General features: G+C 40.4%; 1 long non-coding RNA gene across 1 annotated transcript; it reads left to right on the forward strand.

Annotated features, from left to right (window-relative positions):
* Positions 1-15,936: 15,936 nt before the first annotated feature.
* LOC310754413 lies at positions 15,937-25,504 on the forward strand. The gene is made up of 3 exons (XR_014543816.1): positions 15,937-15,968; positions 20,511-20,617; positions 25,112-25,504. It is a non-coding gene; the product is annotated as an uncharacterized lncRNA (long non-coding RNA).
* Positions 25,505-25,805: the final 301 nt, after the last annotated feature.

Here is a 25,805-nt window from a genome sequence, read left to right on the forward strand (position 1 = left end):
TTCCAAACACCTGAACAGTGTGTCTGGGGCTGAGTCAGGTTGGCCATCCATCAACAGATAAAGTTGGGTGCATACTGATGGCAACCCAAACCGAAATTTCGGACAAGCTGGGCAAAGGGATGCATATAGATGTTAAAAAGCACCGGGGAGAGAATTGCACCCTGCAGCACCCCACACACCGAAGAGTAGCATGACAACAGCTCCCCCCCCAAAAAAAGTGCCACCCTCTGTCCCCGACCAGAGAGGAATGAGCGCAGCCATTAAAGGACTGCGCCCTGAATCCCCACGTTGGCGAGGAGGTGGTCTCGAAGTTTGTGATCAACCATGTTGAAGGCTGCTGACAGATCTAAAAAAATCAGCAGCCCCGACCCTCCTTGATCCAGCTTCCTACGGAGATCATCTCTGAGGGCAACCAGAGCTGTCTCGGTCCCATGGCCAGAGCGAAAACCGGACTGGAATGGGTCCAAAGCTGATGTTTCATCCAGAAATCCGCCAAGCTGTTCAGCAACGACTCTCTCAATCACCTTACCCAGGAATGGAAGATTTGAAACTTGGCGGTAATTGGGATAGATCTAAAGGATCTAATGATTTATTTATTTTTTTAAGAGCAGACACACCACTGCCTCCTTCAATCCCCTGGGAATGTCCCGGTGTCAAGGGACAGATTGATGATCTCACTCAGGGGGGCCCGCACCTCTTCTGGACATACTCTAATCAGTCACGACAGGCACGGGACGAGAGGACAAGTGGTGGGCTTTCCAGCACGGAGGAGTCTGTCCACATCTGCTGGGAGAATCTGGTTAAAGTGGTCCAATACTGGACCCGAGGACAGTAGAGAGGCCTCCAGTTCCGTTATTGTGTCCAAATTGGTGGGGAAGTCATGTCGGAGGAACATTCTTTTAGTCAAAACTAGACTTCAACCTCTACAATCCTTTTCAAGAGGGCCAGATCTAGGAAGTAACCCATATGATCTGTAAGATGTAACTTACAGAACATCTGTAAATATCCTATGTAAGAATTGAGTATTTCTTGTAGTTCCTCTCTTCCACTTCCTTTCCCTAAAATCCAAATGCATTGTATTTTTGTTCTTAGCATCTACACACACCAAAGCATGGTGCACATCTTTTTATACAAAGCTAAAGGCAGTGGTAATATATCTCCACACACAAACACACACACATCTCATTTTCTTGTCAAAAGCATCACTATGACCTTATCAAACAAATTTATGTTGACAATTTCCTCGAACTGTATATTCCCCTGTGAGCTAAATTATCAGATGCAATTTGGAAATGTGTGAGGATGATTATTCATTAAGTTTGGAGGTTTTTTTCCCTCTCTCCAAGAGTGTGATGTTGCACCAAAAACAAAAAACAAAAACCAACCCTAAAAGGAAGGAAGGAAGGAAGGAAGGAAGGAAGGAAGGAAGGAAGGAAGGTTGGTTTTCAGGTATGTCTATTAATACAACACACTAGTCACTTCAAATATGCTGCTGTATAACTGTAAGGCTCTTTCACACTCAATGGACAGAATGGTCTTGATCAGTTCATGTCCCTTTCACACATGTTAATCAGAATGTCTATTCCATTGCATTTGCACTAAGATTTTTTTAATTTTTTTTAAAGAAAAGTCCTAAAAATGTTACACACTTTTAACATTTTTTACCCTGTTTATATGAAAGTGGTTCCAGGGCTTCTTTTTTCATTCGTACTTTCAAGCTGTTTGGAGCAGCTAATATGTGCAGTGTCTTTCAAAGGCAAAATACTTTTTCTGATGCTTCAGGAAGTGGCTGTACATCACAGCATGCAGTCCCTTCCTGGGAAATTGGACTGAGAAAAAGATTCCTCCCCCCTCATATCTATTAGGGAAGCCATTTCTTTCTCTGTACAACAGCACCAGAAGGCTACCTTGTAAGGGACTGCATGTTATGATGTATGGCTGCTTCCTGGAGCATTACACACACACACACACACACACACACACAAGAATTTTATTGGCATGGGGTGGCGCTGTGGGTTAAACCACAGAGCCTAGGACTTGCTGATCAGAATGTTGGCGGTTCGAATCCCCGCAACGGGGTGAGCTCCCGTTGCTCGGTCCCAGCTCCTGCCAACCTAGCAGTTCGAAAGCACCTCAAAGTGCAAGTAGATAAATAGGTACCGCTCCGGCAGGAAGGTAAACGGCGTTTCCGTGTGCTGCTCTGGTTCACCAGAAGCGGCTTAGTCATACTGGCCACATGACCCGGAAGCTGTCTGCGGACAAACGCCAGCTCCCTCGGCCAATAAAGCGAGATGTGCGCCGCAACCCCAGAGTTGGTCATGACTGGACCTAATGGTCAGAGAGGTCCCTTTACCTTTTACCTTTACATTACACTTACCAGCTGCATCAAACAGTTTGAATATGTGATGGAAGAAAGGGAGTAAAGGGCAAATACTGTGAGTTGTTTGGCTGTATGCAGAAAGGTTCATATATATGTGGACTACCCTGCATAACAACATTCTAATCTATGCACAGGTCAAGGTAAAACAGGTAAGTTGGTTCCAAAGTTCAAAGGGAACAAAATCTTTTCTCATCCCTTAACTACAACATACAGCAACAAACCCACCTTTAAGTTTATGCCAATGGAGTTGCAACTAAACCTGACTGTTCAGCATACTTCTATGATACAGATGACTTCCGTGTACCATTTGTCAGTGCCAGGGCAAATGATCTAGAGTAGACTTGATAGCCAAGCCAAAAAATAGGCAGGCAGGCACAGAGGTAGAGATGGGGAGAAATTTGATTCAGTGAGCATTTAAAGGCAAACCTACCCAATATGCACTTGTGAAAATACAGTCATTCTTCAAAATTCACACTTTTCAGATTTTGCAAGATAGTTATCCAGCCAAGTAATCTCCCGTATCTCCAAAATTGCATATGGTAAACTAAAGTGTGCAATTATGTATTGGACATATGCAAATGAATTGTTTGTATTGGAAATTGTTTTTTGGGGAAATGGGCAAAATTGTACAAAACTGTGTATATTAGGGGGAATTCTCACCAAAATGCTGATGAATTTTCATGAGGACATTTCCCAAATTTTTTTTGATGCAAAACAATTTGTGGAGAACTGAATTTAAGATTGGAAGGGGGGGGGACCTGAGATCAACGTGACAAAATTTGTCCAGCTCTACATAGAGCATATTAGTGGCAACATTGGTCTTACTCTTTAAGTTTGCATAGGACTCTTCCCTCAAGTGATAAGAGAAAGTGAGCATCTCCCTCCCTCTGTCATTGTCATCATGACACTCCACATGCTGCAGGTTAAACGTCAGCAGTGGATTGCCTTTCCTACTCATGCAGGCTCCCTCTACATTTCAGAAACCTGATTTTCCAGAGCTCTAAATTATCTAGAAAACATACACATAGGCTCACTGTTTCAGAAGTTATCCTTCTAGCTCATGGAAGGTGTTGAGGATGTCAACAGAGCATGGTGGCGGTGGCGGGGTGTGTGTGTGTGTGTGTGTGATTGTGTAGCAGATCCAGTATGCTCCAGACATTACTAGACTACAACAAATCATCCCATGCTGGCTGAGGCTGATGGGAGCTCGAGTCCAAGAGTATGTAGAAAGCCACAGGTTCTCCACCTCTTTAATAAAGCAACCTCATCTTATTAAAACTAGCAATCTAACAAAAAAAAAAATACAGCATAATATAATCACTAAGAGCAGACCATGCAATCAAATCTCAGCAGTAATTAGTTCCTGTAAAAGTCATCTAAAAATATCCAGGGCTCAGGCCATCCTCAAAGCACAGAGCGTAGTATTCCACAATTATGGGGCACTGCTGAAAAAATCCTGGTGCATATGCTTGTCAGCCTAGCTTATTTTGCCTGTTTGGCATCTCATCAGGGCCTCCTATGGAGATCTTATAGTACTAGCAGACTTGTGTAGATCTAGGTGATCCCTTAAGTAATCTAGTCCCAAACCATTCAGATATTTACAGGTCATCATCAACATGTTATAATTGTGCCCAGAAGTGTGCTGGCCACCAGTGCAGCTGGTACAATATGCTTTGTTTACCTGGTTCCAGTCAGGAGCTGAACAGCTGCATTTTTTACCAGCTGGAGTTTCTGAACCATCTTTATCGGAAGTCTAACAAAGAGTATGCAACAGCAGTCTAGTCTGGAAGCACAGGTATCACTATTGAATGGGTAGCTGTGGTGAGAGGCCAGTTCTCTTTAGGTAGCATTGCAACTATTGTAACCAATTGATAAAAGGCACTCTTGCCCGTGACTAGCCCAGCCTCTCCAGTTTGCATTGAGCCCAGGAGCACTCTGAGCTGGCAACTTGATATTGCTACTCCCATCCAAGACCAGATGTGGTTTCCCAACTCACAGCTCCTCTGCCTTATCTGGACTAAAGTTTATCCAGCTCACTCTCATCCAGCCTACAGGTACTGACTGAGTCAGGACTTCCAACAGTCTTCCTGGGATAAGAAGATGTAAGAGAGAAGTACTACCCGTACATTGATGACATTTCAGCTCAATCTTCTATGTGACTTCTCCAAACAATTTTATGTAGCGTTCTACTTTAAGCTGCTGGTTCTTGGTAAATGACTGTCCCTGTTTTGTTTCAGTTTTCCTTTTAGAGGATATTTTCCTTCCAGTATATGAATAAATTGACCATAAAGAGGGAACTGCTTTGGTCAAGCTACTAAAACTTTGGAAGTCAGTTCATCAGGTGCAGAGTTATTGCTTGAATTGCTGACATTTCAACCAATCCCTGTAGCTGTGCAATTAGCAGATTATGATACCATATACTCATATATCACGATTATATTCTGTTTAATTCTGGACTGAGGCAATAATAGAAGAGGATCACATCCAATGGTCATCCTACTCAGAGTAGCCCCATTACAAGTAATAGACATTACTTAGCTCTATGAATATCAACGGTCTGAGTATAAAGTAGTTGGAAACAATCCTAAGCGTAGGAAGGGTAAAGCCACCATTATAAACTTTGTCTTGTATAATTCCATAACATTGCAACCTTGAAAAATATGTATATTAAAGTGGGATACCCAGTTTCTACAGATTTATATTCCCAGCCTAATAAAGTTTTACAGCAGTACCTGTTGCCTACTATCAGCTTAGATCAGAGAATGGCCTTTTACTTTCTCCACTTTTGAATATTTCTTCTATATGCATTGAAGGCATCAAGGTCAATGAGTTTCTCTCTGTGAGGGGTGTGTGGCTTGCTGAATATTTTATATGGCAAGGCTGAAAGGTGACAGAATAATGCAGGGTACTTATGATTATAGATGCACAGAAATAAATAGTCAGTAGCAAAATAATGGATTCTCAATAATGTATTGGACCTGGCAGCTTTTAGGATGTCAGACATAAAACCTGCCTATATAAATGAGCTATCGAAGACGCTACTGCTGTCGAACAAGGTGGCCATTCTAACTAGTCAGAAATGTAGCAAGACTCCTAACACCAGCCTCTCCTCCCCCCCCCCCCCCCGCTCTCCACCAACTCCACAGAAGCAAAATGGCTTTTGATATTGAATCTTTCAAAGCTGAGCTCGTTACTGATAGCAGGCCATTCCCCTGCAGTAATAGAAGATTATAATGTCTCAGATAATGTCAGGGAGGGTGAAATGCACAGCATTAACCAACAGAGAAGCTAGCAGCAGGAGGGAGATGCAGTTCCAAGTCTCATTCCCAACTCAGTTATTTCACAAACAGCTGCCACGTGTTGGGGACATCAAATACATTTAGGATTATTTATTGATCCCAAAGGACCTACCTTTGCCCCTCAACTACTTGATCAATCACAGAATCAAAAACATGAATGCCGCACTAGACATTTTAAGATATTCACACACACAAACACACACACACACACACACACACACACACACAAGCATACATGTCAACAGCATCAGATGCTTCACATTGCGTTTATGTTCAACTGTAGACTTAAGTCTGCTGTTCCATTGCTGCTAAATGTCTAATGCATACAGTCTGCAATTCTCTGCCAGCTTACGTTTAGCAAAGTTTGTTTAAAAAATAATAATTCAGAATAAGATAAGGTTTTTGTTTGCCCCAGACCCTCATATTTTCCAGGGCCTTGTACAGCTGTCTTTCTCCAAGAGAAAATGTTTTTTTGTATATCATGTTATATTCAGTAACATTCTTATGCATTCTTTTGAATATTATAGCCCACTATATCATTTTTTGTTCATTGCTTGACTGGAGAACTGCATTACAATTTTTTAAAAATGTGAATTTTGAAGGAAGGCTGTGTTTTGGTTTGCATATTGCTTTGGAAAGTGTTAGCTTGGTATGTTTTACTGAATGAAATTTCTTCACCACCAACCCAGCCAAAACATATTCTATATATATTCCATGGCTCTTTTTCTTTTGCATTTAGATTTGCAATTGGGGGAGCAGGGGGAGCAGATTTGTCTGCCCATGTCAATAACTTTAATTGGGAACCTTCATGGAATTTAAAACTGATCAGAGGAATAGGTAAAGCCTGAAGATTAGATTCCACGTGGGAAATTAATCCACTTATCATCAGTTTGCCCTGTTCAAAATGGAGGGTGTTGTCAGGTCTGTAAACACTCTTCAATGAACAGAAAATTCAGTCTAAGGGCCAAGCTCGGCAATCAATCACGCCAAAACAAGATCCTGCACTTTCATACTGAGCAAACAGGAGGCAATTAGAACAACACCATTTGTGAGAGGGAAGGCAGAAAGAGAAAGATTAGCAAAAATTCTCTCTCCCTTGCCCTGATGTGTATCTGCCAATCTCTGTTTAGATTCTGTGTAATGATTAGCTCCTTTTATCTGGGGATGCAAGATAAATGTGTAAGATTGTCATTATTAAATGCTTCTGAAAGTAATTCTGAACCTTACAATTGCTCTACAGATTTATTAGAGTGCTGGTTAGCATTGCTAATTTGCAACTGGCTATTTTTTTTTAATGACAAACTGATAAAGTGATATGTTAAGCTGGAGTGGGAAATTCAGCTGGTGTACTGAATACGTTCACTTCTGCAGGATGCATTTGCATAAACATTTGGTAGGAGAAAATGAGTCCTCGGGCAGTTCAAAGCCCATTCTATTTGATGGGTTTTGAACAGGGGATCTGCAACTTGAGTGATTTCTGTTACAATACTTTCATCTGAAGTTTCACAGAGGATGAGGAACTTGGAAGACTTCATGTTTGCAGATAGTCAGAGGAGCGTAATCTAAAATATGGCAAAGATTAGGAATCACACAGACTAGTTGTTCAGGAATGCAGCATTTCATTTACTCGGTCAATTGCCTATGTACTAGAATGCTGAAAAAATGTAAATGTTGATCACTTTTTAAAAAAATTAAATTCTGTACTATATTTTAAAAAAAAGATATGTCTTGTTGGTAAGCTGTGCAGGAAAGTTTTTCTGAATGATAGCCATATAAATAAAAAATAATAACCATCAAAGTTCAAATGTAGTCTATGGTGGGTATCTACCAGTGCATGTTTTCTAAAAAAAATGTTTAGGGGTACTCTCATTTTGACTCAAGAAAATCACCATTTTATAGTTCAAATCAGGAAGAATAAGTGCAGTAAATGGACAAAAGTACAAAGATTCACAAAATGTTTAGGGGTATGCGTACTCCCCAGAAAAAAAGCACTGGTATCTACTATAAAGCCAGGTTTAAGGAACTTGAATTTATTTTAAAAGCCCTGAACAACTTAGGTCCAGGATACCTCAGGCATCACCTGAACCGTTATGTCCCCGATTGATCACTGGGATCAACTGCAAGTTGTTCACCAAGTTGGTAAGGGTTGTCATGCAACAAGAAGAAACTGGGCCTTTAGAGTCATCAGCCCAGTATTGTCAAATATTATCTCAACACCGGAAGGTTCAGCAGGCACCTTCTGTTTCAACTTTTATATGCCTTCTGGAATCTTTTCTATTCTGCCAGTCTTAAGCATGTGATTAAGAACACATCTTTCTGTAATCGTTACCTGATTTCTGATCTTACCTTTTAATTTATGGTTTTTATTGTATGGATTATATATAACTTGTAAACTGCTGTCATATTTTTCTTTATAAGAAATAGCAGTATATAAAATTTATTTATTTATACCTCACTTTTTTGCCTGACAGGGGTTCAAGACAGCTTATAGATAAAAATAATATTAACATCTGAGATAGAAAATAAGGTCACATCTAAAAATGTAGGTGAGGGGAACCAATCATTAAAAAAAACGATTAAACATTGATAGAATTAAAGCTATATTCATGTGTTAAAAACATACAAATATTTTAATAAATAAACATACCCCAGGGCGTACTAGAACTACTGAATAATAGAGCTAGGATGGGCATGAAGTTCAATGTTCTGCTAGCAGCAGCAATCTTATATTAACCTATATACTCCTTCACACAGTATCTAGTTAAACTGTGGAAACTGCTACCTAAAGATGGGATGATTGCCAACAGCTTAGATGACTTTAAAAGGGGACTAAACACATGGAGTATAAGACTATCAATGGCTGTTAGTAATGATGGTTATATGCTGCCAACAGAACCAAAGGTACCTACAGAACACCAGTAACTGGGCAACAGCAGTAGAGGGCTAATGCCCTCATGTCCTAGTTGTGAGTTTCACACAGACATCTGGTTGTCCACCATAGGAAATAAGATGGTGGACTAGATAGACCTTTGGTTTGATTCAGTGGGGCTCTTCTTCTGTTCTTATAAGTGGTAGACTACCATTTTCAAAATTAAACATAATTAAGGAGAAGTAGATCAGCCACCTTCTACTTTCTTGTGAAGCATATCTATCTAAACTTTTGCAATCTGTTCTTAAAGATTTCCAGTAATGAAGATTTAATCTCTTATACGTTCCTCTCATCTGCCTGTCAGTACTTGCAATGTAGTGTCCAGTGATGCACATCAGAACCATTGGGTGCCTTTTCTGATACAACTTTGGTGCCTATAACATCTGCACAGCAGGCAGGCATTTCACAATCTCAAAGATAGAGGTAAATGGAATTTTCACTTTTAGAATTTTTAACTGCTAACTTTGATGTCTGGTGTACAAGAGTTCTATTAGTTGTTGTTGTGGCTGTTGCTGCTGTTGCTGTGGTTGTTGTTGTTCAAAACTGGCAAACCTGCACACCATGGAGTGGTTCAAACCCTCACCAGTGTTTCTTGTACCTAACAGAGGAATGGGGGTGGGGAACTGTTTAGCTAAATGGCAGAGCACATACTTTTCATTGTAAAAATCCAGAGTTCAATCCCTGGTGTTTTCTAGTACAACTGGAAAGACTGCTGTCTAAAACGCTGGAAAGCCACTGCCAATGTAGAGAATACTCAGCTATATGGGCTAATTATCTGGCTCATTGTAAGGTAGTTTCCCAGCAGTGCAGTTTTACGTTTTTTCCTGAAGTAAGTCCCAATTAAGACTCTCAAAATAGACCAGTAACACTTTTGGATGGGCTGCAGAAATGTAGAACAATGGTAGATCAAGATTAAAAAAATTAAAACCTTCTTGTACTTAAGATGGATTTCCGGCCCTATCATTCCAAAGAAGCATTGTAACAGGTACTATTGAAAGGCAATGGAAAGCAGATAGGAGAGGACAGAAGTCTATATTTATGAATAAAGAATATGAGACAAAGATGATCACAGTTTGCCTGTAAATCAGATTACTCTGCAAAGACATCTTAATTTTCTGGCCTTATTGATCCAGACAATGAAATTGTAAAGACTTCTCTCACACTCTCTTCCAATTGATTTTTTATTCATTTGATGTGACCTATCACTCTAGTACAGCTTTATCAATCTATACAATCCTTTTTGTGAGGTTTTTTTTTAACAAGAAAAATAAAATAAAGCTTAATGAACATACTCCAGAAAAATCAATGGATGCATGTTTCCTCATCAGAACGTTTAGAGTTTCTCATTAAGAAACGCTACAGACTGAACTTCACTATTGCAGATATTCAATAAATTTGCAGTGGTGCCATTAAAACTCTTACTGTTGCTCAAAAACCTTTATTTAGCATTGGCAGCTATTCACTTTTCTATTGCAGCACCTAGGTTTGAGCTAGGGAACCTATGGCATTATTCAAGGTCAAACATTAAGGAATTCATTAATTACATTTATAGCCTGCACAAATATGGAATTGTGCTTTGAAAATCAAGACCGTATTATTCCCAAATAGGAGTATTACTCCTGGGAACAACCATGCTGCATGATCTGATCTCTAACAATGGATAAGAAGACCCAAACTATGATTTGGGCAACTAAGGCAAGGGAAGAATTTGTGTGAAATAGTAGCAGGATTTGGCGTGGTGGACAGTTATTCAAAACCCTGTTTAAACTAACAGTCGAGAGGGAGGGAAGGAGAGGCCCACCTGCTTCTCCGCCCTGTCCCTGCTCCAGCTGCATGACCCTGAATTGATTTGGGACCAGGATCCAGGCTGGGGCAGCCCCATATTATCCCAGTTCATGTTGCGGCTGCTCCAATGCACTGGATTGGGCCATGAATTGGATTCTGGAGGAGCATGCACAGCCCTAACACCAAGCATGGTATCCCATCAGCCATCTGATCTCAATAAAGTCACTTCAGTTACCCGTGCTACCTAAACAACCCAGAATCACCAGTATCAACTTGCCACCTCATTTCCCTATTCCATCAAACATCCTGTTAACCTCCGCACTCCTTAATCCTACATTTAATAACATCCTTTATTTCACATGAGCCTGAAGACAAATCCAGATCCTTATACATATATCTAACTACTTCCTTAACTGCCACATTAACACCTCCACAATCCCTAGATGGAGTGGAATCAATGGCTACTATTCAAAGTGGTTATATAAATGGTTATATATACTAGTTGCTGGGGATCACAACAGTCAGAGGAGGCTGTATTGCATTCAAATCCAGCTTGTTGACTTCCCCTAGAAAGCTGGCTGGCCACTGTGGCCACAGTGTTGAATTAGATGGGCCTTTTGTCTGATCCAGAAGGTATATTCTCCTGTCCTTTAGGAAGGCAATGAAAAACAGCCTCTTCATGTAAAGACACTTATTTTCACCTGCCAGTATCATGCCTAGTAGAAATCAAACATTATAGATATCACCCATTCCAAAGTCACAATGGGAAAAGCAACACTGGTGAGTGAGGCAAGAATCTGACTAGAGATGCTTGATAATGGGAAACCTTGGTTTGAATTTTAAAGAACAAGTAAAGTGAAGGTGGGTATTCCTTCCCTTCACCCCTACACCCCACTCACAGGATGGGGGAGAAATTTGATTTTGTTCATATGTTGATGAGAAGCCACCTTATTTGCACAATTATTGTTTGAAATTTGCACTTATCCAAATTTTGTGATGCAGTTGCCTAACCAAAGCATATAAAATACATGTATTAGGGGGAAGTGTGCATGAAAATGCCTGCATACAAAATCTATTATATTAGGGGAAACTGCTTATATACATATATACAAAAATGACTATATAAGTCAAAACTTCAAACAGGTATATATTAGGATAAATCCGCATGTTTAAACGCTGATAAATTTTCATGAGGAACTTTTTTTAAATAGAAAGAAAAGGGAAACTTGAAAATTAATGCAGAAATGTGAAAAACTGAATTTCAAATTGGAAAAATGAGAAACTGAAACTGAGAATGGCAGATTCATCCATCCATAACCCTTGCCAAAAGCAGGCTATCATGAATTTTCCTTCACCTCTCCTCTACTTGTTAGAATGAGATTATTACTCCCCCTACTGCCTTCTCTCTCTCTTTCTGTGTCTCTATCCCTTCTCCCTTTTGTATCATTAGTATTAAACTGGAAGCCATTATTTTAAGCTATGAACCATCTTGAGTGCACTGGGAGAAAGGCAATTTATTATTCATTTTTGTATATGCTGCCATCTATGTGTATGCCACTTTGCAAAGTACATGAGGACAGTTACCTGCCTTCAGGGTTTTGCAATCTATAATTCAACACAGGGAAGATAACAGGGTAAAAAGGGGGGGGATGGAGCCCGATATATATAAATGTAGCAAATAAAATGAACGGTAGTTCCTATTGAACTCCTGATACTTTGTCCACAGCTTCATTTGTGTCATAAGGACAAATTTAATGTCTTGGCCAACTACAAACTTCAAAGTAAAAGACTTGTCCTGAAATGCCCATTAGGTGACTCTCCAGTTAAAAAGCTAATACCATCCTGCCACATACTATAATCTTATTATTCCAGCATCTCCATTTTGTTGAAACATCAGCATTCACACTCATTCAAAATTCACAGGCCTTGTCAAAGGGTTTGCTTCCAGCCATCTTTGGTGTTGCAAAAATGTCCATGTTGCATCTAATGCAGTTTGAATTATCCCAATGGCCAGTGGTGAATCTTTGGGGCGTATCAAAATTGTTTGGCCATAAGTAGTGACTGCTTGACTTGGCTAATTAGCAAGAGCAGCCACCGCTGCATCTCATGGATACAAAGAAATCTTCTCAACTTGTCAGGAGTTTAAGAATAAATCAGTTGGAAATGACTAATTAACACAGTTTAAGAACAGCTAACGGACATTACGAAAGACAACTACAAGGAACTATTTTTGAGTTGTAGAAAGTAGTATGAAGGATACAACTTTGTCCTAGCTAAACATTTAGAAGTTCCCCTTCTTCTCCCTCTTTGTACCATAGAACAGGGATGGGTGGGGACATTTTGGCCCTGAAGGAACATATCCATGAACACTTGGGAGCTGTACAGTCAAACCCACAAACATATTCCTACAGATGAGAGCTGTCTTTCTGTGATCAGTTCCTGAGCTAATTTTTTACATGATCCAATCACATGAATGGGACTAATTATGAAGGCCCTTCGTACAGAATTAGCACATCCCTTTCTAGCGAGGTTTTAGTTTATTTATTACTTTTTTAGGATCCACACGTTCATCCTCCAAATGAAAAGCTCTGACAGGAAACAAATAGAAGATTCCCATATAGTTAAGGTAATCTCTTCCTCTCCTCATCATAGACACATACATTTCAGCATCCCATACACATTCCCTATACAGCTAAGACAACTATATGCAGTAAACCTGGCTTCATGAGGCATACAGAGAGGCGGGGTTTAAAAAGTTTCCAATGAACAAAAGATTGTTGTTACTACACTGCTATTATCAGTCTGGAGACAGCACTATTGGCTACATCAGAAATGCGGGGGGGGGGGGGTTAAGCCCCTCCCCTCCCCACAGCACTTCCAGTGCTGAAAGTTGCATGTAGCATGCAGTTTGCAGGTTGCCAGCCTGTTTCCTGGAGTGATTTGTACAGCTGGCAATGCTAATATATATGCTTTCATTTGTAGCAGAGAAGGCAAACCTAAATTGGAGAAGAGAAAGCTGGTTTCACCTCACGAAAGGAAAAGTAAGTGCTCAGGCCTGGCCTATGTATGCAGCAGAAAGAAAGAAAGTAGTAGAGTGGACCATGTGGAGATAGAATCCCGTTTTTAAATGCTTCTCTGCTTGAAAAATCTCCCTGTACAGTGGTACCTCGGCTTAAGTACTTAATTCATTCCGGAGGTCCGTACTTAACCTGAAACTGTTCTTAACCTGAAACTGTTCTTAACCTGAAGCACCACTTTAGCTAATGGGGCCTCCTGCTGCCGCCATGCTGCCGGAACTCGATTTCTGTACTTATCCTGAAGCAAAGTTCTTAACCTGAAGCACTATTTCTGGGTTAGCGGAGTGTGTAACCTGAAGTGTATGTAACCTGAAGCGTATGTAACCCGAGGTACCACTGTATGTTGAAAACTAAACACAATTTCTAACAAATTGTGCTAGAAATACTCTCACACACCCAGCCGCCACCCATGTTCACTTGCAATGACATTTTTAAAGAAAAAAGAAAAAAGAGAAGCATACAAAAATGGTGTTGCTCCTCCGAGCAATATACAGCCCATTGCCACCACTTCAGGATTCCTACTGCACATGTACACCAGAAGTCAGTGTCCTCCATTGGTAGAAGAGTGGTGCCTATCCATAATGGTTCCTATATTTTAGCAATTGCAAAATGATTGAGAACACTTCCCAATGACCAGACTATTGAGCATTCATCCTGATCTGTTTACACAAAGTTTGCATGGAGAAGAGACAACACTGCCCCCCCTCTTTTTTAGCATTCATTTTGAATTACTTGCAGGTAAGATAGGTGACAATGCATCAAGTAACGTCATCCCACACTTTGCAGCACATTTTCTGATTATGTTCCTTATCATGAAAAGTCCATTTAGGGGGAAATGGAGGTGGGGGTAGAAAATAAGTATTGAATCCCTGTGTTCAGTTGGGCAGCATCCATATTGGTCCACCCTGAACGGGGCGGCTTTGCAGAGTGCTGAATTGTTATCCCATAATAATCTTGTGGTAGGCACAGAACTTGCCTCTCCCAGCCCACATTGCAATACATCACAGAACAGAAAGGATTGTGAAAGCTGGCTTATGCTAATTGTTGTGTAGATCATGAGCAGTCAATGTGGAGCCCTTCAGATATTGTTCGACTACAATTCCTACCCTCCTTGTCCTGGGGGAAGAATTTCAGGAGATGGAGGGAGGCAAAGACTACATCAAAGCCTGCTCCAGTATCACTTTGTCCTGCAGGGCAATCTATAGTCAGCTGTCCTGATGACTGCATCTTGATACCTTTTTAATGCATCAAGATTTCTATATTGCATTAAAAAAATACTTCAATGATAACTGCATGCTGCCTTGAAAGGATTTGCAACCTGAGAAGTAGGATGTAAGCAACTATAATAAATAAATCATATCCCTAAGATTGAGTCCCCTTGTACACACTGTTAGGAGGCAATCCTTACATGTGAGAAAATGCCACTCACAGGAAAAAGTGGGCCTCACATCATAGCAAACATACATCAAGATTGAACTATTAGGCTGAAATTCTTTAGCCATTTACCTGTGAGTAAGCATCATTAAACCACTGATACTTCCAAGTATTCATACATATGACTGTATTCTTATAATGTTGATTAGGGCTTTATTATTTTGTACACAACTTTAGGTGGTCACCTAATGTAAAATTGCAGGGCAGGAAGACCCCAGAAATGCATGGCAAACTTAATGAAGAGTCAGTAACCAACTCTGAATCCTGATTACCATGGGCTTTACCATTTAGCTGCAAACATGCTTTAAAACCTCTCAAGAGAATATATGGCTATGATTTAGCAAAGTGGCATCTGGATGCCCTACATAAATATAGAGGAAAGAACATTTTCCTGGCAGTTACAAGCCTGACTAGTAAAGTAAGCAGTTTCTCTATTGCAGCTTCAGGTGGCTCATTACAGCTCTATTGACAACTCAAATATTTTTTAGCTAAATCTCAAGATTGTTTTATGAAAAAACAACAGAAAACTTTCGGTACTCTGCAGAGATAGGAAGGAGCATAAGGTGAAATGGAGGTTTGTTTCACAGCCAGATTCCAACAACATAGACACTTCACTAAGTCCTTGTCATAACCCTTCTAACTTCACTTACAGTGTAGGAGGTCTGATATGGTTCTTCTTGAGGGCCTCTTGAGGAAACCGAGAAATGAGTTAATTAACAATATGGGGCTAACTGGAAAATACAAACAAGTGCGTCACCTGTAGATGTGTGAAATATTCCCTTACCAAGAATTGGCCAATGGTTACAGTAGTAGTTGGTAGGGCACTTAGCTGATATCCCATAACCAGCATTGTTGTAGCCGGGAAGGAAGAGGCAGAGGGGCAAGACGGGGGCAAGGTCAGCATGGTGAAAATGCACTGGTGGAGCCAATTCAGCACTTCCCTTCAAAAAAGTAAATAAATCCTGCACTCCTACTGCTGTGTTTGCACCACATCAACTACAACACCACTAGCTTCCTCCTCTTTTTTCTGGTAGATCATAACGATGCTAATGATGAGAAATCAGGTAAGCAGGCATATTCAGCCACCTGCTACAGATTATTTATTAATTTACATATTTATAAACTGTTATTTGAAGGCTCTAAATCAGGGGTTGTCAACCTGGTCCCTACTGCCCACTAGTGGGCGTTTCAGGATTCTAGGTGGGCAGTAAGGGGTTCTATGGCACAAGCTGAATCCTCCTTCCATCGAGCACGGGTGGGCGGTAAGGAAATGGATCCAAACTACAAGAAAGAAGATTCCACCTAAACATTAGGAAGAACTTCCTGACAGTAAGAGCTGTTCGACAGTGGAAATTGCTGCCAAGGAGTGTGGTGGAGTCTCCTTCTTTGGAGGTCTTTAAGCAGAGGTTTGACAACCATATGTCAGGAGTGCTCTGATGGTGTTTCCTGCTTGGCAGGGGGTTGGACTCGATGGCCCTTGTGGTCTCTTCCAACTCTATGATTCTATGATTCTATGAAATTTTGCCATCAAGAAAGATGCATTAGTGGGTGGTAATAAAAAGGTTGACTACCCCTGCCCTAAACAGTGTCGAATTAGTGAAGAGAGAATTGACTTGGATAAATAAATGGAAAGAGTTCACAGAAGGTAAGTTCCCTGTCCCCATCACTCCCCTGAAACTGCCTGTACCTTTCTTCCAACAAAAAAAGTGCCCCTTTATGGATTTTCCCAAAGGCAGGGTGGAATGGGGAGTGCTGTTGGTGGAAGGGGGAATTCCTACAAATGGGGTGGAAGCATCTTTTGTAAATATTACAGACAGAGCCTCCAGGTTCAGCTCTGCTATGAGACAGAGTCTGGTGTCTGCCTTAGGTAGCAGATGCTGGGGAGCAACAACAGACCCCCCCCAGCTGTTCCTTTCAAGCCCCTCAGCTATTTTGCTCTGTTGTCACATGGGTATGGTAAACTGACCTCCTGTTTTAAGCAAAGTAGGTTACAGAATCACATTACAAGTGCTGAACCAAGATTCAGTCATTGTTCAGAATGCCTGGTTTTTTGAATGAGAAAGGGATGCCATCTTGTTTTCTGTCCCAAGGGGCAAAATCCCTTGGCATGGCCCTGAGTGCCTCTGCCACAAACCATACTGTTCAAAGTCCAGAAACACTTTTGGGGGTGGCTGGGGGGGGGGGAAGTGGCAAGGAAGAGGGAAATATAAGGAGTTTCCTAAAACAAACTTCCTTCTGTTCATTTGTCTTAGGAGCCAGATTTAAGTACTGATAAGAAAGAAACTATCATAACATAATTAAAATAAAGAGCAGCAGCCCAAACAACCACATGCTTGCCAAAAAAGAAACATTACGCATCATCTTCTGAATCCCAACAAAGATGGAGATTTGTATACCTCCCCAGGGAGTAAGTTTCAAAATTTACAGGCCTCTGCTGTAATTGCCCTTATTCCATCTGCTTGAGGCTTCCAGGCTTCTTGTTCCACTCTCTTTGCACATTAAATTAAAATTCATTTTAAAATATGCATTTATATACAAAATTCAAAACACACATTATCCAAAAGCATGCCTTTCTGAAAATGTGAACTACAGTGTGAAAGTGTGAAATCTGGTGGATAACTAAGTTCCAAATCTACACATAGTTCTTAGAGGTGCAGATCAGGTCTATTCAGATTGGAATTTGCAAAGACTGAGTTCCTCAAACGTCTCTTTGATGCAAGTGTGGGGAACTTTTGGCCCTCCGTATGTTGCTGAGCTACAACTACCGTAACCCCTGGCCATTGGCCATGCTGGCTGGGGCTGATAGAAGTTATAGTTCAGCTGTTTCTAGGGGCCAAAGGTTCCCTACACCACAATGATGCTACTGGGATTCTGTCAACCTGCCTTGAAAAAACAGAAAAGGTCCTAGCTGTTTTGAACTCTCAAAACTGACACCAAAAAAAATTAATAACCTTATATGTGTTTAAATTACCTTCAGTTATATATGTATGTATGTTTATATAACTTATTGTATGTTTATATAACATATGTTCTAAATGATATCAAACTAAGCCATACTTGGAGTAGATGCAACAAAAATGATGAGAGGAAGTCAAGAGATGCTAATGGGTCCAATCTGAGTATGACTTAGGCTTGGAGATCATCTTTTGTTCTTCCCTTTATTTGCAAAATATTTTCTGGAAGAAAGCCTTCTCTACAGTTAGTACCCTCCTCTCCTTTTTTTGAAAAAAAAGAAACTTTGAGAAAATCTTATAAGTTCCTGCTCAGCTGTTGTGCGGGAAAGAGAAATGTCTAAAGCAGCAATGAAAGCATTTTAATATCAGTAGATCAATAGCTCTGGGATATACCACACAAATCAATATAGTTAATAATATAACCACTTTGCTTTGCATAATTTCTGTACTGAGTACTTACATAATACATTGTTCCTTTGTGACACCCAGAAGCCACATCAGGATTTATGATGCTCCATTAAGCAATGTCCCCCCCCCCCCCCCGTGTGTGCTCCACATTTTCCTTTCTGCATTACCTGTCTCTGCTGCTGCTTTCTGGCATCAACGTCCTGGTCATCCATGAAGGTTATTTCTTATTTCATAACATATACTGCTTTGGTTTTTCCAAAGGTGTTGAAGTTTTTCTCCTGCTCTGGAGAGTAGGACTCAAACCGATACGAGTAAGGAGATTCTGACTAAGCATCAGAAGAACTATCTGACAGTAAGAGCTGTTCAACAATGTAACGGACTCACTCTGAAGGTTCATTGGGAGTTTTTAAGCAGAGGTTGGATAATTATCTGTCATGAGTGCTTTATTGGGATTCCTGCATTGCAGGGGATTGGGCTTCGAAGACCCTTGTGGCCCCTTCAAACTCTCTGATTCTGGGATTCTAAGTTGCCTTATAACGTTGCAATCTGCAGGGCCTCTTGGGTTTAGAGTAGGGAGGGAGCAGCAGCTCACTGCTGCTGCAAGATCTCAGAACATTTTCTTTGTTTTTATGGGTCTGACTTCAACAACATTTTTCCTCCCTCTCCTCCTACATGCACCCTGTTCCCCCCACGAATTGCTCTGATGGTTCCAACAACCCTCTGGGGCATATCTGTTGGAGTGGTGGTGGCCACAGCAAGAAGGAAATTTTGCATGAGGAGAACTTGTGTAATTATTTCCCTGGATTAAGGCCATGACAAATGATCAGTGGAGTGACTATTCTTTTTTGTTCGTTTGTTTTGTTTGTTTTCTGAGGAGCAATGCAGAAAGAAAGACATATATTCATTTGTAGGAGGTGATGGGGGAGGGAAACAGTAACTAAATATCAGGTTAGGATAAAGTTTGGAAATAAAACATGGCATTGAAAGATTTTTGCACATTTGAATCTGTGTACACTGTCAAGTGCTGCAGGGTTTTGCACCTTCTTTTGCTTTCTTTGGTTGTTAGCACCAAGGAGGAAGGGCTGTGATGTAGACAATAGAGCAGATTTGTTTTCTGTTGCTCCAGAGGGCAGGATTAGAATCAAGGAATTAGAAATTGCAAGGAAGCAGATTTCAGCTACACATTAGAGAAGCTAAGAATGGAACAGACTGCCTTGGGAGATGGTGAGACCTTGTATTTTAGCAGTTTTATTGCAGTTTCACTGCATTGAGCAGAAAGTTGAATTAGATGGCATCCAAAGTCTTTTCTAGCTCTAACTCCCTGCACATTAGAAGGTAAGAAGAGCCTGCTGCTGCAGACCAATGGCTCATCTAATGCAACATCTTTTTCTCACACTGGCCAACAGATGTCTCCAGGAATCCCACAAATATGAGGGAGTAGTAGGGATGAGTACCTATTCTGGAGTTATGGAGAAGCCTACAACACAACAGAGCAAGGCAGATGGCTGCAACACTGAGAATAGCCCTTGGGGGCCTACTTGCTTTGTTTGATAAAGGAAGGATGTGAAGCCCTTTTAAGCCTCTGGCACCAGTCCGCTTTTCGTAGGTTATGCGTCCTTGAGAAGAAGTAGAGTCTCCTAAACAGTCATCCCTCTGGCCTGAAAATAGATTCTTCTGAATTATGTATCCTCCAAGTAGGTGTACTTCGTGCACCTCTGCTGAGGTAATGTAGGAGACACTTGGTTCCTCAAGCCCATGAAGATTCTGTCTCCAATCCTGGTGCTGTGCGCCTGCTTGCCAGACAGTTTCAGGGCCAATAGTTTCCTGACCACCAGCATCAGGCTTAGAACAGGAACTAGATTTATCTGTCTGCTTAGCTGGTAGAACTGTAGACTCCAGTTCTGTGTCCTAGTCACCACAGGACTCTGAAGTCATGACAGTGTGCACACTGGCTCTGCCACCAGCCTCCCATTACCAACCTGTTGTTTTCCAACCAGTAGTGGATGGTGGAGCAGTGGCACTTGACTAATCTCCGAGCAGGTGGGTCACTGCTGCTTACTATGTGGGATGGCGGAAGGATCAAGGTGATTGGGAGGTCAACATTGTGCAAACACACTGGCAGGATCACCACTTGCCAGGAGGTCACATAAGCATCATCACTTAACCCCATAATCCACTGGTACTTCCAATTTATGGAAGGTGACTGCTTGCATTTGAATCTATGGAACCTCTTGCATGCTTTAGAACCATGGAAAATCAGGGGACTTCGGAAATGATTGCCAGAGAGTGATATCTTCCTAAATGGGATTCTTCAAAGAGCACACCACAGACGCTTCATTTCTAATTTAAAGGTAAGCTATGTAAGTAAGTGAAACCCATCCTGTATTCAGACAAAAAAAACCTCACTTTAATGTGATAGATATGGTAGAATCAATAACAGGTACAAAATACACATTCCATCACCATGATTCCTTGTTGCTTGAAGATTAAGAGAGGCATTTTGAGATTCGCAGTATGTTTTCTTCTTATGTAACAAGCAGATGAGTTTTAAAATGCTGAAGAAAAAAATTAAGTCACAACATTACCTGAGTAAATTCAATTTGCTAAATCCCATTTAGTCAACTCGGAGAGCTGTTTTCTGCCAACATCAGCTGCTTGGCTTGCAGTCAGTAATGAGATTACTACAGCAGATAATGGTTGTGACTAGTTACATTATGACTGGTGGGGTATTAGCAGCTACTGCAAATGTGTTCTTTAAGCAAAATGGCTCTTGAGTAGATTGAGGTAGCTCTTAATTCTTGAGCAAAAGGAAGCAATGAAATGGACATGTGTCAAGAACACCCAATCTCTTTGCTCAGTTTCATTGCCACCTTTCATCTTTCTTCGCCTGTACCCTGTTAATATCATTGGCTTGAGGAACGCAAGTGAGTGTTCTTCTACATTTTGTTTGTCTGGCACATTTCTCACCCTTCTTAGCTTAAGCAGCTGGTGTAGTGTAGCGGTTAGAGTGTTGGACTAGGGCCTGTGAAAACAGGGTTCGAGTCGCACTCAGCCACAGAGCCTACTGACTGGCCTTGGAACAGCCACCAGCTCTCATCCAGACCGACTGCGTAGGGAGGGGGTTGTGAAGGTAAGATGTGGAAAGGGAGAACCATGCACACCACCTTAAGTTTATTGGAGAAAATATGAGATATAATAATAATAAATAAGCAGCAGTCCTCTAAGAATAATTTAGACACTGAAATACTGACTTGCTCAAGGCCACTCAACAAGCTGCATGACTGGATGCATATTTGGAATGCAGCTCTTAAGAACAGCACAGTGGCCCATCTAGTCCAGGATCATGTTCCTGCAGGCATCTGGTTGACCACTGTGAGATACAAGCATGACCAGAGCACAAGGGCAGTTTCCCCTGCTGTGGTATCCAGCAAGTGGTATTCAGAAGCAATACTGCCCCCAACTGTGGTGGCAGAGTGCGAGTCATAAAGGCTAGTAGCCATTGATAGCCCTATCACCCATGAATTTGTCTGATCCTATTCTAAAGCCAGCAGCAAGACTGGGAGTTCACAGCTCCCATCATTATGGAAAGCCATAATTTTGTCACTCAGGGAATGTACATTTCCAGGATTGACTTTAAATAAATACTCTCCTCTGCAGCAATTCTCATTTATATATAATAATATATAATAATTGTTGGAATATATATAAATGGGATACACACACACACAGACACACACACAATTATTCAATCATAATTTTAAGATTTAAAACTCTGACTCTCTTCCCCCTCTTTATGTGGTTATTTACATTTCTTTTCATCTTCCTAGATACTCGAAATTACCTCTATATATCTATTCCCATATGTATCCTATATGTATATTGAAACTGCAAGTTTTTACATTATTCCTGCCAATGTCTTAATCTGTTTACAGTTTGTTTGTAAATACTCAATAAACCATTTCCATTCCTTTCTTTAAAAATTGTTATCTTGATTTCTTATTCTCCCAATAAGTTTCACCATTTCTGCATAGCCCATTAACTTCTGTATCCATTCTTCTTCTTCTTTCCATTTTTGGGCAAATAACATTCTTGCAGCTGTGGTTGCATACATAAATACATTTCTATACTGTTTAGGTGGTTCTGATCTTATAATTCCCCCCCCCCAAAAAAAAGCTTCTGGTTTTTAAAATAAATATGACCTTAAACATATTTTTCAGTTCATAATATATCATTTCCCAGTAAACTTTAACCTCATTATAAGTCATATGAAAAAAGATACCTTCTTTCTCTTTACATTTCCAGCACATATTCAATTTGGATTTATATATTTTAGCCAATCTACTAGGTGTTAGGTACCGTCTATATAACATTTCCATATAGTTTTCTCTTAAACTATAACATTCTGTAAATTTTACATTCACATTCCATAAATGTTCCTATGCATCCATTTCTATATTATGCACTGGCGGAGGAAAAGGCGTGCGGGGGGGAGCGCACCACCCCCGGCAGCGCGATCCTGGTGGGGTGCCATTGCAGCTGCCCCCCCCCCCCCCGCACTGGGCGCCACACCCCTACTGGGGGTGCGCCTCACGCCTGGGACACATGCCAGACCCACCCCCGCCTGCTCTCTGTTCCCCGGTGCTGGAGCATGAAGCTCCGCCACTGATATTATGACCAATATCTATTGCCCAGTGTATCACTAAAGATTTCACATGTTCATTCTTTGTCTCCCATTCCAATAACATCTTATATATTTTAGATATCACTTTAACATTACAGTTTAACAGGTCACTTTCTAGCTGTGATGTTTGTTCCCCAAACCCTCGCTTTATATCCTTTTTAAATACTTCATTTAGATGATGATATTGTAACCATGTTGTTAACTTCTCTGATAAATCCTTAAATTAAATTCTTTTAATTTAAATTCTCCACCTTCTTCTCTCAAGAAATTTCTATAAGTTGCCCAATTTTCCATCATATTTTCCCCTTTCACTGCTATGGCTTCCAAAGGTCACCATCAATCTGAAGATTTTTCTGATAATGCATTTTTATTCCTCTGTCTTTAACTCTTTTTGAATTAAATGTTACCATACTGTCACCTGGCAGCTTTTTTGTTTTTGTTTTTTGCTTTTGCTTACTTTGCTTTTACTCAAAAAATTTGTCGCCACCTGTACTGATCTCATCTTCTCTCAATTCAATCAAATTAGTAGGTCCTTTTATTATTGTTGTTTCACTCAATTCTACTGTCAAATCTTCTAGAACACCTCTCAATCAAAGAACCAGTTCCTTTGGATTTAATTCTAAAATGGCCATTGCATCCAGTGTCTGTTCATGAAGTACCTACCGCTTCCATATCTTCTTTCATGTTTTCTTGCTCTCTATTTGCTTCTCTTACCTCAATGTGTACTTTCTTAGAAGATTCTTCTAATGGTGAGGTTTCGAGCTTTAATTCTTGCACTGTTTTCTCCAATTCTAATGTTTTATGAAACAATTATTTAATACCTGTTGTTATATTTTCAACTGCTGTGGTGTTACCATCTTTTTTTATTCCAATCTCTGTATTCCAGCTTTCATTTCTTTCCTCATTTCCAATAAAATTGTTGTTAAATCAGACTTTGTGTCTCCTTCTGTAATTGAACCCATTATCTGATCTGGAGTTGTTGTTGGACCAGAAGGTTGCTTTTTTGCTTTGTTTGCCATAATGTTTCAAATAAAATTCTTAGAATTTTACAAAATGAAGTTTTACTTCCTTTTTTTATGTACTTGTAGTTTCAGCAGATAGTGGTATTACCTCCTTCTGAATATAGGATATATTAAAGGCTGAAATAAAAAAAAAAAATACAAACTCCCCGTGTGGTTATTTTTTCCACCACACTGTGTCGTAGTTCCTTAGTTTATGACCTTTTATTTATCACTTGTTCTTTTGTTTATCTTTCCTGCTTCCTGTTATTCCTCCTTCACCCAAACACAGTCACAAGCTTTATACAGTATCTCAGAAAGTTCCAGCAGATTCCACCTTTTACACAAATATAAATTGTAATCCAATTAAAAGAAAAGCTGATGTAAAACCATACAAATCCACAATCATTTTATTTCTTCAGCTCCTTGCACAACTTCTTCATTATCCAATCTAGGGAGAATTAAAATGTTTGACCAACAAAACTCTCCTTCCTTCTTCAGCCCACCCATCAAATAATCCAATTAATTCAGCTTTTAACAATTGTTCACAAAGCCATATAATCCAAACCCACACAAATCCAAAAAGAGAGGGAAAACAACACAAAATGTATCCACCAAAAAGAAAAATCACAGTTTCAAAAGCTTTCTTTAGATAGTGTCAGCCCCCCCCCCAAAAAAAGTTCTAATCCTGGCACTTCCCAATATTAAAGTTCTAAAATCTATATTTGTGATATCTGTCTCTTCAATCACATGGAAATGGAAAGCAAAGGGAAAGGGGGGGAAAGATATTCATAAACCTCAGTTCTATAAATCATAAAATCCAGGTCGTCTTTTCATCTCCCCATTGCTCAAAATAACTTTTCCAATTGCAGTTTGGTGGACTTACAAGACGATACTTTCAAAAATAAAATGGGGGGGGCATCAAATTTTGTACAGTCTTAACTCAGTTCATTTACTGGTATTCTTGTGTTCAAACACATTAGCGGGTAGATATTTATTCTTTATTCTTTTGTTTCCCCAGAAGATTTTATTTCATGCAGTTCTATACCCACGTCCGGGGAGGGGGGCTCCTTTTTTCCTCCCTGGTGCAGCTCAAATTATCTCATAATCAAAAAATTATATCCTTTTAACCTTTCGAATTGGTTCCTGATCCTTTTATTTTACAGAGGTCACCGCTTTGATGACGGATCTCAAAGCTTTTTGCTGTGTGGTCTCGTACTCAGCGTGTGTCTGCGTTCAATCCTGGAGCCCATTCACCTCCCTCCAGAGCTTTGAGAACTTCGTGAGAAGCTTCACCAACACTCCTGGACCCTCCAGAACCCAAACTAAAACCTTCAGGGAAGGTTTAGTAGGTGTGTTGCCTTCACCACCTTCCCTTCTCCTCACAGCAAATGGGTCGCTCGAGACAACCGATCCTTGCCGTCCACCATTGCCTGCAGCAGACCCTGAAGTCCCACTGGGGCACTTCAGACCATTGTGTGGAAATTTTGTCTAATATGTCCAAAGAATCATCAATATGTCTGCTGGTATAGCCCAAAGTTTTCTGAATGCGTTCTCTCCCTCATACACACACTCATCAACATGGCAAAATAAAAACAACAACAAAATGTGAAATGTACACTTCTCAACATGGCAAAATAAAAACAACAACAAAATGTGAAATGTACACTTCTCATTTAAAGATAGATAGATATGTTACGAAAAAGGAGCAATGCTGCTGAGTGCTCCAGATGGCTGGAAAGCCAAACAGGATGTTGATGTTTTGGGACTGTACCGTGGGAACAAGGAACAGTCTATTATGTGCACTGAGCACCGGATGTTAGCTCAGAGTGTCACATGACCCTGTACTGGAAGTACATG

The sequence above is a fragment of the Podarcis filfolensis genome (assembly GCF_964270895.1).
Source record: "Podarcis filfolensis genome assembly, chromosome: Z".
In the NCBI taxonomy this organism is placed as follows: Eukaryota; Metazoa; Chordata; class Lepidosauria; order Squamata; family Lacertidae; genus Podarcis; species Podarcis filfolensis.